The sequence below is a fragment of the Schistocerca gregaria genome, chromosome 5 (genome assembly GCF_023897955.1).
Source record: "Schistocerca gregaria isolate iqSchGreg1 chromosome 5, iqSchGreg1.2, whole genome shotgun sequence".
NCBI classification, from domain to species: Eukaryota; Metazoa; Arthropoda; class Insecta; order Orthoptera; family Acrididae; genus Schistocerca; species Schistocerca gregaria.
In genome coordinates this window covers 398,427,046-398,444,005 of record NC_064924.1, presented here as the reverse complement: position 1 = coordinate 398,444,005, position 16,960 = coordinate 398,427,046, and positions in this window count along the sequence as shown.

The following is a 16,960-nucleotide window of genomic DNA, read 5'->3' as shown; positions in this document are numbered from 1 at the left end:
AAAGCAGTTAAGTTTACCACTGGAAATTTTATTCTACTCACAAAACATCGTTTATAAATTGTACTATTGATAAAAGGAAATGTTTTAATACAGGACGGTAAAAACCAACTGCGTTCAACAAAAATGTGAACGAATATTCCCTGAATGGGTTTCCAAGTTCTACAATCGATCGAAGGATGACATATGCCATATCACATCTATAATCTAGGTTAAAATTAAGTTTCACAAAAGAGAAAACTATCAAAATGGTCTACAGTGACCCTCAATTATCTTTCATTACTTATCTAACTTGTCGTAAATTACAGTGGCTGATGTGGCTTCTCAATAACTATATAAAAGAAAAATTATCGCGTTTCAGATCTGTTCTTCAAGTGGCAAATGTGAACACCATGAGTTTTAATTAACGATTGACACTAGTATTACGCAAAAAGGAGGTGTAACAGATGAGACTTCTGCAGTTCTGAGTGAAGCCTTATGCGCTCAAAAATGCGGCATCGCGTGCGTTCATTACCTTATCGGTTTTTAGGCAGCGTCAGGGCAGCGGCGGGCAGCACAGTTCCGCTCACCTTGCCATCTCGGAAGTAACTCTCCCCTAACTTCTCCTTACTACAATTTATCGAAGTTGATTTAAAAAAAAACTATCTGGCTGTGTTTTCATCTGACTAATCAGGGTCTCAATGTTAACCTTAAGCTCCACCTACAAAAATTCTGTCTATCCAATGAGAAACGTTATACTTTTCGTGGTAGGGCAATGTTTTTATAGTTTGCAACGTAACAAGGACGCTGAAAAGTCTCACGCTAAAACCTGCAGCTGGTGTGGTCCTTTTAGCGTTATCGTAAGATCTATACTGTTCTTCTGGAGGGCTCTATCTTTTAACATGGGCTGGGGGGTGGTCCTTGACGTACCTCAGACGCGAAAAAGTCTCACGCTAAAACTTGCGGGTGGTAGTGGCCCTTTTTGTGTTATCGTAAGATCTATACTGTTTTTCTGGAGGGCTCTAGCTTTTAACATGGGCTGGGGGGTGGTCCTTGATGTAACAGAGACGCGAAAAAGTCTCACGCTAAAACATGCGGATGGTGAGCCCTAGTGGTTAGCTGGCGACGTGGGTGTCAAGTCCGTCCCTTATCGTAGGGCCTTCTAGCTTAACACGGTTCTGCTCTCGGCTTCTGTTCTCGTTTCTCCCCTCGGAACTGCGTCGGTCTCACGGTGGGAAGGTACGACATGCATTTAGGCATTCTTGTGTTAGTCTGTGGTATTCCATTTGCTCACTCGTTACACGTATTACTTTGGTTAATTTAATGGTGAGCCCTAGTGGTTAGCTGGCGACGTGGGTGTCAAGTCCGTCCCTTATCGTAGGGCCTTCTAGCTTAACACGGTTCTGCTCTCGGCTTCTGTTCTCGTTTCTCCCCTCGGAACTGCGTCGGTCTCACGGTGGGAAGGTACGACATGCATTTAGGCATTCTTGTGTTAGTCTGTGGTATTCCATTTGCTCACTCGTTACACGTATTACTATGGTTAATTTAATGTCACGATTTATTCCGAGCTATGTGACATACTACTGGATTTGCTTATCATGTCAGGGTGTTCATGGAAGGTGTTGGATTTGCCTGACACCTTACAAACATGCTTCGTTACAACTGCGGTTTGTGGGCGAGATTTACCCTGTTGGAAAACACCCCTAGAAAGCTGTTCATGGATGCAGCACAACCCATCGAATCATCAGATTGCAGCCATGGTGCATGGGATAGCTACGAAAGTGCTCCGGCTGTCATATGAAATCGTACCCCAGACCATAACTCCATGTGTAGGTCCAGAATATCTAGCACGCAGGCAAGTTGGTTGCAGGCCTACAACTCGCCTCCTTCTCTCCAACACACTGAAACATTACAGTAGTTTCCGCTCTATAGAGCAGCAGGTTTCGCTGTTCGCTCGCACCGGGAAATAGAAACAGAGGCGGCTCCGCAGCCAATTTTATTACACGTCGCGTCCGGCCGCGGGCAACAGAACCCATGTGGACGGGTGGAAAGAAATGTGTCAGGTTTCATAATACGTATTTATATGTGTGGTGTATTATGCATTTCTAGTACGTGAATGTGAATCTGCACATGAACTTCCCTAATCCTCCTCACACCTTTCCGTAAAGCGTGGCCAAATCTTTGTTGGGAAGTAGTTCTGTAGCATAGTAGTGCCAACCTTACTCCTGAGTAGGGGATCAGAGAGACAGCACAGGCAGGTAAAAGTCAAAGACTTTCCAGTGTCACAAGGTTTGGGGTGGAGAGGTTGGTCACGGGCAAGTGGTTCGACCACCCCCTCCACCGGAGCCAGGAAGACCTCCGGGTGCCCGCCATATTCTCGGAGTGTTACAGAAGACGGGTAAATGAGCAGACGTGCCCTCAGTGCGTCTGTCTCAATGTTCACGCATGGAAGAGACGTATTTGAATATTTGTACTAATTCTTTTATTTCCAGCTTCGGATTGTGTAAGGAAATGAATGATTAATTTAGGAAATTTGACACCTTGTGTTAAAGTATGTGGTCCCCAGCTTGCCCGTTATCCTCCTCACATAGTGGATGTCCTATGTAAAATATTGGGAGACTTTGTGGTATACATTTGGCAAACGCAATTCCGTCTTACCAGTAGAAATGTGAGTGCAGATTAGTATATAATATACCCGAGCTATAAACTGTAAAACTGTAGTATCTGTAAACTGGAACACTTGCTGCAATCGCTGTAAAATCGAGTGATGATGTTAAAAATAAATGGGTAATCAATTGTCATCAATCTTTAACATGCCTTAAAAAATCACAAATAAGTAAAGTTAAAGGAATTCGTTTAAAATAAAAGATACAGAATGCAGGAAGCCACACATCAGCGTGTGAGCCCTCCATTCCCTTGCCTAGTACCGTACAGAAAGGGCACGCTCTCTAGGTAGCGCTCTCAAGCTCCTCTCCCCAGTTATCCGTTGCGTAATTTTGATTCAGGACTTGATCACATCAACTTTCATCTGTCGTCCCTAAGCAAGGAGGTAGGACGGTAAACTTTCAACACGGAGATCAATGGCACCGAGGCAGAACCAGCTTTCATCAGAAAACACAGCAGACCTCTATCCTGGCCTCCAATGAGCTCTCGCTTGACACCACTGAAGTCGCAGATGGTGGTGATTCGGGATCAGTGTAATGCACTCTACAGGGCGTCTGGCTCGGAGATGTCCTTGAAGTAACCGATTGTAACAGTTCGCTGTGTGACTGCGCTGTCACCTGTTGCTCAAATTGCTGCTGCGGATGCGGTACGATGCGTCAGAGCCATACGCCGAACACGACAGCCTCCCCTCTCGGTAATGCCACGTGGCAATCCGGAGCCCGGCCTTCTTGCGACCGTACATTCTCGTGACTCCAATCGTATGCACCGTCCCATCAGTGGCCGACATCTATGAAATGGCTTCCGTAAATATTGTAAACCCGATGTTGCGTCTGCAGTCATCACTACCAATACCGCTTTTACAATATTCTACGGAAACCAGTTCATAGATATTAACCACAGATGGGATCGCGTACACGACTGGAGTTCACTCCCTCGGCGCCAGGTAAGCCTAAGATGGTGTATTGCGTCACTGAAACTGGTTGCAACTAAATAACATCAAAACGACTACCGCAGGTATTTCATTTTATTATGTAAGTGAAGAGCCGAAATTCCGAGCACTATTAACCACAAGGATTGACATACAGAATCTTCCTTTCATGTTGTACAGCTGCTACTTGGAAATGCAATTTTTCCCATCAGTTTATATTATTTTCCAGGTCTACGAAGCAGTACCTTTCGTGTCGATTTGTTAAAATATCTAAATATTTAAGGGGGGTAGGACGTGAAACGGGCCGACTCGGAGCAGGAGAGGCACCACAGGACATTTTAATTTACACTGTCTATACTTCATCATCATCATTTAAGACTGATTATGCCTTTCAGCGTTCAGTCTGGAGCATAGCCCCCTTTATAAAATTCCTTCATGATCCCCTATTCAGTGCTAACATTGGTGCCTCTTCTGATGTTACACCTATTACTTCAAAATCATTCTTAACCGAATCCAGGTACCTTCTCCTTGGTCTGCCCCGACTCCTCATACCCTCTACTGCTGAACCCATGAGTCTCTTGGGTAACCTCCCTTCTCCCATGCGTGTAACATGACCCCACCATCTAAGCCTGTTCGCCCTGACTGCTACATCTATATTCATTCCCAGTTTTTCTTCGATTTCCTCATTGTGGACACCCTCCTGCCATTGTTCCCATCTACTAGTACCTGCAATCATCCTAGCTACTTTCATATCCGTAACCTCAACCTTGTTGATAAGGTAACCTGAATCCACGCAGCTTTCGCTCCCATACAACAAAGTTGGTCGAAAGATTGAACGGTGCACAGATAACTTAGTCTTGGTACTGACTTCCTTCTTGCAGAAGAGAGTAGATCGTAGTTGAGCGCTCTCTGCATTAGCTTTGCTACACCTCGCTTCCAGTTCTTTCACTATGTTGCCATCCTGTGAGAATATGCATCCTAAGTACTTGAAACCGTCCACCTGTTCTAACTTTGTTCCTCCTATTTGGCACTCAATCCGTTTATATTTCTTTCCCACTGACATTACTTTCGTTTTGGAGATGCTAATCTTCATACCATAGTCCTTACATTTCTGATCTAGCTCTGAAATATTACTTTGCAAACTTTCAATCGAATCTGCCATCACAACTAAGTCATCCGCATATGCAAGACTGCTTATTTTGTGTTCACATATCTTAATCTCACCGAGCCAGTCTATTGTTTTCAACATATGATCCATAAATAATATGAACAACAGTGGAGACAGGTTGCAGTCTTGTCTTACCCCTGAAACTACTCTGAACCATGAACTCAATTTACCGTCAACTCTAACTGCTGCCTGACTACCCATGTAAAGACCTTTAATTGCTTGCAAAAGTTTGCCTCCTATTCCATAATCTCGTAGAACAGACAATAACTTCCTCCTAGGAACCCGGTCATAAGCCTTTTCTGGATTAATAAAGCATAGATACAATTCCCTTTTCCACTCATAACACTTCTCCATTATTTGCAATAAGCTAAAGATCTGGTCCTGACAACCTCTAAGAGGCCTAAACCCACACTGATTTTCATCCAATTGGTCCTCAACTAATACTCGCACTTTCCTTTCAACAATACCTGTGAAGATTTTACCCACAACGCTGATTAAAGAGATACCTCTGTAGTTGTTACGATCTTTTCTGTATCCATGTTTAAAGATTGGTGTGATTACTGCTTTTGTCCAGTCTGATGGAACCTGTCCCGACTCCCAGACCATATTAATTATCCTGTGTAGCCATTTAAGACCTGACATTCCACTGTATTTGATGAGTTCCGACTTAATTTGATCCAATTCAGCTGCTTTATTGCACTGCAATCTATTGACCATTTTCTCCACTTCCTCAAATGTGATCGTATTTCCATCATCATTCCTATCCCACTGTACATCGAAATCTGAAACGTTACTGATCGTATTTTCACCTACATTGAGCAACTCTTCAAAATATTCCCTCCATCTGCCCAAGGCATCCACAGGATTCAACAGCAGTTTTCCTGACCTGTCCAAAATACTTGTCATTTCCTTCTTACTTCCCTTTCGAAGACTGCTAATTACACTCCAGAATGGTTTTCCAGCAGCTTGACCCATAGTCTCCAACCTGTTTCCAAAGTCTTCCCAAGATTTCTTCTTGGATGCTGCAATTATCTGTTTGGCTTTGTTTCCTTCTTCAACATAACTTTCTCTGTCTACCTGAGTTCTAGTATGTAGCCATTTTTGATGCGCCTTCTTTTTCCTTTTACAGGTTGCCTTGACTGTGTCATTCCACCAAGCTGTTTGCTTCATCCTACTTTTACACACTACTGTTCCAAGATATTCTTTAGCCACTTCTAGTACTGTGTCCCTGTACCTTGTCCATTCCTTTTCCAATGACTGTAATTGACTACATACAACTAACTGGTACCTTTCTGAGATCGCTGTTATGTACTTGTGCCTGATTTCCTTATCCTGAAGTTTCTCCACTATTATCCTCCTACATATGGACCTGACCTCCTGCACTTTCGGCCTCACAATCCCAATTTCACTGTAGTTTAAATAATGATCAGTTTCATCAAAGAATCCCCTGAATACAAGTGTGTCCCTCACAGCCATCCTGAATTACTGATCTGTTATTATATAGTCAATGACAGATCTGGTTCCCCTGCCTTCCCAAGTATACCGGTGAATGTCCTTATGTTTAAAAAAGGAGTTTGTTATTACTAATCCCATACTGGCACAGAAATCCAAGAGTTGTTTCCCGTTCCTGTTGGCCTCCATATCCTCTCCAAATTTACCCATAACCTTTTCATACCCTTCTGTTCGATTTCCAATCCTGGCGTTAAAATCACCCATGAGCAGAACACTGTCCTTTTCCTTTACTCTAACAACTATATCACTGAGTGCCTCATAAAAACTATCCATCTTATCTTGATCTGTCCCTTCACAGTGCGAATATACTGACACAATCCTAATTTTCTTGCTAGACACTGTCAAATCTATCCACATCAGTCGTTCGTTTACATGCCTTATTGCAACTACGCTGGGTTCCATTTCTTTCCTGATGTAAAGCCCTCCACCCCATTGTGCTATTCCTGCTCTGACTCCTGACAGGTAGACCTTGTATTCTCACACTTCCTCTTCTTTCTCACCCCTTACCCGAATGTCACTAACAGCTAAAACGTCCAGCCCCATCTTACTTGCAGCCTCTGCCAGCTCTACCTTCTTCCCAGAGTAGCCCCCATTGATATTAATAGTGGTTCATGGTGTGTGTGATTCATGGTGTGGGTTCCTGTAGTCATGTCCTAGTTCATGAACCACGGGCAACGTATGAGTGGCCAAGTAAGTGGTCCCGACAGTCGGGATAGCAGTTACTTTGGAATAAGGCTGAGCATCTCGGACATATTCTGAGTCGTGGTCACCTTTGTGCTCATACGGCAAAGACTACCAAATCCACCGGTTAGTCCCTCAGCCGTTAGGAGTAAAAACCAATGGGACTCGGGGCAAGTAAGGCTAGCATCCTGCTTCCCTGGTACTTTAAATATGATGCTGGCAACAATCAGAGCAAAATGCCTCGGACCTTTGGAGGTGACGGAGTCCCACCTCTAACTGACTGTCTATACTTTTACAAATAAATTCATAAAACATTGTTAGCATGATTCAGGATTCACACTCATAGCAGAGGAAGTTCAAAAACATAACAAAACAATTGTTTTTTACATGTGAAATTTCATCATTTTTTCACTTGGTATTGGCTGCATTTGTTGCTGTAGGTACACTTTTCTTCATAAGTAAGTGACATTCTTCGATGAATTTTTCACAGCATACAAACCATACTTACGGGTGTATGAAACTCTAGAATTTCCCAAATATGTTAAAAACTGTGGCAAAAATTGATATAATTAACTATAAAATTCAAGTTTTCTCTAAACACAAAGTTTAAAACGTAACAGCCCATTCATTTTTTCCATAGATTAAATAAATTCTAGTGTACACCTGTAAGTATGGTTTGTAAGCTGTCCAAAATTCATGGAAGAATCTCTCTTACTTATGAAGAAAAGTGTACCTATAGCAACAAATGCAGCCAACAGTAAGTGAAAAAAATCATGAAATTTCACACTTAAAAAATATTATTTTTTCGTGTTTTTGAACTCCCACTGCTATGAGAGTGAATCCTGAATCCTTCCTGGTCATACTGATAAAGTTTTATGAATTTATTTGTAAAAGTATAGACAGTGAAAATTAAAATGTCCTGTGGTGCCTCTCCTTCTCGAAGTCCGCCCGTTTGACGTCCTAACCCCCCTAATTGCTCTAATGCCTCCTTTGCAGAACGAGGATGAGTGGGAACCTGTTTCCTTCGGGCTCTGTAAGTGCTAACGAAAATTAGTTGTCTCCTTTTTCTGTCTTTCATAACTAGCTGACCTAGATAATTCTGTTCGTATTATTTCACTAGACTGTGAAGTTAGTTCTTTGATCCCTTAATCGGACAGATTGGTTAGAAAATCTGAAAAGCGAAATGGATAGACTGAAGATAAATGTAGTGGAAATTAGTGATGTTCGGTGGCAGGAGAAATAGGACTTCTCGTCAGGTGAGTACAGAGTTATAATTACAAAATAAAATAGGGGCAATGGAGGAGTGGGTTTAATGATTCGTAAGAAAAGATGAATGCGGGTAAGCTTTATGAACGGCATAGTGAATGCATTATCGTAGTCAATACAGAGAAGAAGCCCACACGATCCACAGTAATACAAGATCATAGGTCAACTAGCTCAACAAAAGATTGAGAAAACGTACAATGCACAGAAAAGAAATTATTTAGATAGTTAAGTGAGATGAAAATTCAATCGTGATGAGAGTCTGGAATTCGATAGCAGGAAAAGTAATAGAAAGCAAAATAGTGTGTGAATATGTACTGGGGGAAAGGAATGGTAGAGGGAGTCGCCTGGAAGAATTTTGCACGGAGTATAAATTAATCATCGCTAACTCTTTGTTTAAGAATCATAAAAGAAGGTTGTATACGTAGAAGAGACCTGGAGACCCGGACGGTTAAACATTGATTATGTAATCATAAGACAGAGATTTAGAAACCAGATTTTAAACTGTAAGTCATTTCCAGCGGATGATGTGTATTGTGACAAAGATTTATTGCTTATTAATTGTAGATTATAATTGAAGAAATTGCAAAAAAGTGGGACATTAAGAAGGTAGAACCTGGATAAGTTGAAAGAACGGGAGGTTTTTGAAAGATTCAGATTGAGCATATGGCAACGATTGACTGGAATATGGATTAAGAACACAGCGGAAGACGAATGCGTAGCTCTGAGACATGAAATAGTGAAGGAACCAGAGGATCCAATAGGTAAAAAGACAAGGCCTAGTAGAAATCCTTGTATTCTACAGGAGATACTGAATTTAATTGATAAAAGGGAAAAATATAAAAATGCAGCAAATGAAACAAGCGAAAGGGGATATAAACGTCCAAAAAATGACACTGATAGGAGGAGGAAAATGGCTCCGCAGAAATGACTATAGGAAATGTAAGGATTTAAAAGCATATATCACTACAGGAAAAATGACACGGCCTACAGGAAAGTTAACGAGACCTTTGGAGAAAAGAGAAACAGCTGTATGACTACCGGAGCTCAGATGGAAAACCAGTCCTGAGCAAAGAAGGGAAAGTTGAAATTTGGAAGTAGTATACAGAGAATCTATACAAAAGATATGCACCTGAATGGTTTATTATAGAAATGAAACGAAGATGAAGATGATGCTAAGAGAAAAATTTGATAGAGGAGGAAAGACCTAAATCGAAACAAGGCTCCGAGAGTAGACGGCATTCCTTTAGAACTATTGATAGCATTGGGAGTGCTAGCGATGACAAAACTCTTCCTGTTATGCAAGATGTATGAAACAGGCGAAACACCCTCACACTTCTCGAATATTTAACAATTCCAAACTCAAAGAAGGTGCTGCCAGTTGTGAAGTTTACCGAACTATCGCTTTAATAAGTCATGACTGCAAAATACTTACACGAATTCTTTACAGGATGGAAACACAGATAGAAACCAACCTCGGGAGAGATCAGTTTGGATTCCGGAAAAATGTATTAACACCCGAGGCAATACTGATCTTACGTCTTCTCTTAAAAGATAGGTTAAGGAGAGGCATACCTAAGTTTATAGCATTTGTAGACTCAGAGAAAGTTTTTGAAAATGTTGGCTTGAGTACTCTATTGGAAATTTTGAAGGTGACGTGAGAGTAATACCTGGAGCGAAAATTTATTTACAACTTTTGCAGAAAACAGATGACACTTATCAGGCCGACCACTGTGGCCGAACGGTTCTAGGCGCTCCAGTCTGGAACCGCGCGACCGCTACGTCGCAGGTTCGAATCCTGTTTGGGCATGGATGTGTGTGATGTCCTTAGGTTAGTTAGGTTTATGTAGTTCTAAATTCTAGGGGACTGATGACCTCAGATGTTAAGTCCCATAGTGCTCAGAGCCATTTTGACACTTATCAGAGTTGAGGGGCATGAAAGGTTGAAATGGCTCTGAGCACTATGGGACTCAACTGCTGTGGTCATCAGTCCCCTAGAACTTAGAACTACTTAAACCTAACTAACATAAGGACATCACACTCATCCATGCCCGAGGCAGGATTCGAACCTGCGACCGTAGCAGTCGCACGGTTCCGGACTGCCTTGAACCGCGAGACCACCGCGGCCGGCTGGCATGAAAGGGAAGCACTGGTTGACAAGGAAAGGAGACAGGATTGTAGCCTGTCACCAATGTTATTCAAATTGCACATTGAGCAAGTAAGAAAGAAAACCAAAGAAAACAAATTGGAGGAGGAGTTAAAGTTCAGGGAGCCGAAATAAAATTTTTCAGGTTTGCCGATGACATTGTAATTCTGTCAGCGACAGCAAATGACATGAAAGAACAGTACAACGGAATAGACAGTGTTTTGAACGGAGGTCATACAATGAACGTCAACCAAACCAAAACAAGGATAACGGAATGTAGTCGAATTAAATCATGTGATGATGAGGGAATTAGATAGGAAACGATATACTTAAAGTAGTAGATGAGTTTTTTTATTTGGACAGCTAAATAACTAATGATGGCTGCAATAGGGGAGATATAAAATTCAATCCGTCAATGCCAAGAAACGTGTTTCTGAAAAAGAGAAGTTTATTATTGATTTAAGTGTTAAGAAGTCTTTTCTGAAAGTATTTGTATGGAGTGTAGCCATGTATGAAACAAAACATGGATGATAAACTGTTTAAAGACTTACATAATAGAAGCTTTTGGTTTGTGGAGCAGCATACGAATACAGAAGATTAGATCGGTGGATCATGTAACTAACGAGGAGGTAGAGAATAAAATTGGGGAGAAAAGAAATTTGTGGAGCAACCGGACTAGAGGAAGGGTTCGGTTGATGGGACACATTCTGAGACATCAAGGGATCACCAATTTAGTATTGGAGTGGAATGTGGGGGATAAAAATCGCAGAGGGATACCAAGAGATAAATCCCGTAAACAGATTCAGAAGGATATGGGGATGCAGTAGTTATTCGGAGATGAAGAGGCATAGTATAGAGTAGCATTAAGAGCTCCATCAAACCAGACTTCGGACTGCAGACGACAACTATATAGGAATATCTCTTCCACTCCAGTAGTGTCTCCTAACTGTGTTTGCTATTTTGCTTTATCTTGACATTCTTGGGAACAGGCGGATGCTTCGTGAAGCTGTGTAAACTCTCGAAGGCATTGAGCATAAATTGGTTGTTCTTGCATGCGCTGCTTAGCTTGAAAAGTACAAATATGCGTGGCGCGGACATGAAAGAAGATTCAAATGCACCCTCTGACAGAGGCTCTGTATCAATAACCTGAATATATAGATTATTGATCAAATTTCGTCAAATGAATATGGACTGGCTACCTCCTTCCAAAATACAGCTTGTGAGTTGGCTGTCGCCTATGAGCCCTATTACAAACACGCGTGCCATCTGAAGGCGCGTGAAACTTGAGCGTTCCGTGACAACATTGCCCACTCCATCCTTAATGCGCACGCTGAGAGAATCAGATGATTTGCAGGATGATTTAGACTGATTCGGAACATCACAGATTGATAGTTGATGACTCCCATTGCAGCAAGAGCAGGCCGGTCTTGCTTGCTTCGAACAGTGTAGCCCTGACTCCGACAAGTCGCTATGTTTACAAAAAGTGCAATAATGCTTCAAAGTATGAGTGATCTTGTGCTTTGAACGACCTCGCTTGCAATTAAAGTTAAGGGTAGCTGTGGCAGGAGGTAACATGCTTGTGAATGGCGTGTCCTTGTGTGTCTTTTGCGCGCTGATAGCACCATCGGCCTCCGTGACTAAAAATTTCATTTAACGTAGTAGTTCCCTTGTAACAGTTTCATCCTCTTGACGCAGATTACGCAGCGCCAACAAATATCTGCTGGGAATAGGCGCAAACCTGTGGCTATTTTCCGCAGAATCTCTGACACCTTGTACCACTTGACATTGCCGAACGCTTTTTCCAGGTTGACAAATCCTATGTACGTGTCTTCATTTTCCTTTATTCTTGCTTCCATTATCAACCGCAACGTCAGCAACATTAGAAATGTCTCTCTGGTGCCTTTACCTTTCCTAAAGCCAACCTGATCGTCAGCTAAGGCAACCCTAGTTTTCTTTCCCCCCCTTCTGTATATGATTCTCGTCAGCAATTTGGATGCATGAGTTGCTAAGCTGATTGTGCGATAATTCTCGCATATGTCGGCTCTTTCAGTCTTCGGAACTGCGTAGATATATTTCCGAAAGTCAGATGGTACATCGCCAGACTCACACATCTGTACACCAGTGTGAATAATCGGTTTGTTGCCACTTCCCCTAATGATTTTGGAAATTATGATGGAATGTTGTCTATCCTTTCTGCTTTATTTGATCCTAAGTCTTCCAAAGCTCCTTTAAATTCTGATATTGGATCCCCTATCTCTTCTGAATCGAGTCCGGTTTCTTCTTCTGTCACATCAGACAAATCTTCCGCCTCATAGATGCCTTCAATGTGCTCTTTCCACCTATCCACTTTCTTTTCTGCATTTAACAGGGGAATTCCCATTGTAATCTTAATATTATCATCCTTGCTTTTAATTTCACTGAACGTTGTGCTGACATTTCTATATGCGGAGTCAGTCCTTCCGACAGTCATTTCTTTACAGATTTCTTCACATTTTTCACGCAGCCATTTCGTCTTAGTTTCCCTGCGATTCCTAATTATTTTATTTCTCAGCGACTTGCATTTCTGTATTCCTAAATTTCCTTGAAAATTTTTGTACTTCCTTCTTTCATCGATCAAATGAAGTATTTCTTCTGTTACCAAGAATTTATTCGCAATTACCTTCTTTGTACCTGTATTTTCTTTCCAATTTCCATGATTACCCTTTTTAGAAACGTCCATTCCTCTTCTACTGAAATGCCCACTGAGTTATTGATTATTGCAGCATCTATAGCCTTAGAGAATTTTAAGAGTATCTCTTCATTCCTTAGCAGTTCCATATCAAACTATTTTACGTATTGATTTTTCCTCGTTAATCCCTTAAACTTCAGCCCCATCTAACTGAAATCTTCCCCAATCTATAGAACTTTTCCCGTTACATCTCCTCCTCTTGTGATTCTTGACAGAGTATTAGCTATTACTACCTGAAATGTATTGCAGAACTCAATTAGTCTTTCTCCTCTCTCATTCCTAGTAGCAACCCCATATTCCACGGTAACCCTTTCTTCTACTCCCTCCCCTACAACCGCATTCCAGTCCCCCATGACTATTAGAGTTCCCATCTCCCTTTACGGCCTGAATTAGCAACGGCCTTTCCGCAGTGGATACACCGGTTTCCGCCAGATCACCGAAGTTAAGCGCTGTCGGGCGTGATCGGCACTTTTATCGGTGACCGTCCGGGCCGCCACGCGCTGTTGCCATTTTTTGGGGTTCACTCACCCTCGTGAAGCCAACTGAGGAGCTACTCGACCGAATAGTAGCGGTTCCGGTCAAAGAAAACCATCATAACCACCAAGAGAGCGGTGCACTGACCAAACGTCCCTCCTATCCGCATCCTCAACTGAGGATGACACGGCTGTCGGATGATACCGATGGACCACTTGTGGCGTGAAGATGGAGTGCTTTTGTATGTACTGAATTATCCTTTCAGTATCCTCATATATTCTCTCCATCTCTTAATCTTCAACTTGCGACGTCGGCATGTATACGTGAAGTATCGTTGTCGGTGTTGGTTTGCTGTCGATTCTGATGAGAACAACCCGATTACTGACCTATTCACAATGACACACTCTCTGCCCTACCTTTCTATTCATAACCAATCCTGCGCCTGTCACACCATTTTCTGCTCCTGAAGTCATCTGACCAGAAATCCTCGTCTTCTTTCCATTTCACTTCACTGATTCCACTGTATCTAGACCAAGCCTCTGCATTTCCCTTCTCAGGTTTTCTAGATTCTCTATCAAGTTCAAGCTTATGACATTCCACGCCCCGACTCGTAGAAAGTTATCCTTTCGTTGGTTATTCAATCTTTTTCTCATGGTCACCTCCCCCTTGGCAGCCCCCTCCTGGAGATCCGAATAAGGGCTAATCTGGAATCTTTTGCCAATGAAGAGATTATCATGACATTTTTTTCAGTTACAGGCCACATGTCCTGTGGATACACATTACGTGTCTTAAGTGAAGTGGTTTCCAAAGCCTTCTGCATCTTCATCCCCTTGATCATTGCAGATTCTTTCTCCATTACAGGTAGTTTCCCACTGCAAAGATCGAGTGTAATGGCGCAGTGGTTAGCACACTAGACTCGCATTCAGGAGGACGACGGTTCACTACCAGTCGGGCCATTCTGATTTAAGTTTTCCGTGATTTTCCTAAATCACACCAGACAAATGCCAGGATGGTTCCTTTGAAAGGGCACAGTCGACTTCCTTCTCCATCCTTCCATAATCCGCTGAGACCGATGACCTCGCTGTCTGGTCTCCTCCTTCAAAACAACCCAACCCACCTAAAAGGCAAGAGAGTGATCTGAACCCCTGTCCGCCCCTCCACTCTTTGTGACAAGGCCATTGATAGAATGAGGGTGACCTCTTATGCCGAAAGTCTTCGGCCGCCAGTGCTGATTATTTTAATTCAATACTTATGTGGTAGCGGGGTTCGGAACCGTGGACGTCGTGATTACCAATTAAAGACACTACTCCCTTTTTTATTTCCATTTTATTCTTTTTTCTGTGCTGCCTTTGGTCTGGGACACCCGTTCAAGTTCATCGTTGGTTCCTTTACACAGTTTTCTTATTAGAGAGGGAGCCAGCCCTCTGACTAAACACGGTGAGTTACCGTGCTGGCAGCCCCTCGACCACGGATGGGTCAGTAACTACAGAGGTAAAAACAAGTGGAGTTGAAGCCGACGTCCGTCATCTTGCCTTGAGGTGGTTTCATTGTTTCGAGTCGTGAAAGTTGTTTGCCCAAAAACGCCAGCTTGTGTCGTTTAAGGGTTTACTACATATCCTGACAGACCTTTCTTGGAACATGTTTTGTCATGTATATATAAAACACAGATTTCCCAGAAGACAGCAAATAACTTTTGAATGAGTACAAATAAAACGATATCTGCCTGCGGCAATACGCTCCACTGGTTGAAATATCAGGAAACGGAAGTTTCTTCCGGTAATCCGTACAGATTGCTTTCTTTATCACATATTTTCTGGACCTCAAACGTTCGAAAAGTTTAATCTCGTAAAACTTGTCTTGTTTTCCGTTATGAAGTTTATTTTAAGTCTTAGATGTTGTTTCCGCTTATTCAAAATCTATATCTGAGTTGCATCTTTCTCGATGTTTATTTGCAAATCAAGTTCAGAACAGTCTGCTTAAATTTTTCACACACTGAACATTTCAGTTATGCGATATCCAAAACTTACGTTCTACTTCGTCACAAAAATCAGTCGATATTATTCATATGGCAGGGATTGCAGGATTTTTCTCTGAATGTAACAGCTGTAGCTTTAGAATATTAAATTCTTCTGGTAAATATATCCGTTTCCTATCATGAACACTTTTTAAGAGGAATAACTCGTTTGTTGGTGATGTACCGTGTGATGGCAAGAATGCTGTTTGACATATCTGAGGAAATGAAAATTTTTGCAGGATCACAATTCAAGCCTGGATTTCCTGCTTATCGCGAGCGGTCGCCTTAACAAATTCGATTATCCGAACGCACTGCCAGAAATCTGCATTTGTCCTAGTGCCTTCCTTGTGCACGCACTATATTACCGTTATTTAAGCACAGGTGACACATGGTTTTCTCTCGTCATTGCCTTGCTACGGCGTTTACAGACTATTTCTTGATCTCTCCATTCCCGTATATCACCTGGGAAAAATGAACATATCTGTAAGGCAGTGATAGTACCAGTGTTATTATTTGGGACGGAAACGTTAAGCACCACAAAAAGCGCTGAAGAGAACCAGTTGATTTCTAAACGGAAAATCATGAGTAACACCTTTGGACTATTTTGCGAAGAGAATACTTGGAGCCGGCCGCGGTGGTCTCGTGGTTCTAGGCGCTCAGTCCGGAACTGCGCGACTGCTACGGTCGCAGGTTTGAATACTGCCTGGGGCATGGATGTGTGTGATGTGCTTAGGTTAGTTAGGTTTAAGTAGTTCAAAGTTCTAGGGGACTGATGACCACAGATGTTAAGTCCCATAGTGCTCAGAGCCATTTGAACCATAGAACACTTGGACACGTAGGAAGAAGCAGGAACCGCAGTCCGGATTATACAGCTCACCATCGTACAGAAAACGAGAGGCCTGAGAATACGCCTGGCAGGGCACACTTCCAATAGGCCAGACACTTGGCACGCGAAAGTTGTGCTTAGAGCGAAACCTGATGGAACCCGTCAAACTGCACGACCAAGAAAGCGGTGAGACGATGAACTGCAGGAAGACCTTCAGCAACTGGGTGGCATTGAGTGCACTAGATCGCCATCTATGGGCAAACATTGTATGGACAGCTAATGATCTCCACGATCCGTGATTAGTGATTTGTATTTATACAGAGCTTTCTGAGTGAGCTCTGATTTCTCTTATTTTATCACGATGGTTGTTTCTTCCTGCATAGGAAGGAGTCAATTTTCAAATTCGAGGGAGAAAGTTGGTGATTGAAACTTCGTGAAAAGATCTCGCCACAATGAGAAACCCCTTTGTTTTATTGACTGCCATCCCAACTCGACTGGTGACACTCTTCCTTCTATTTCACAGTAATGCTCTTCTTCGAACTTTTTCAAAGGCATTCATCAATCCTACCTGGTACGGACT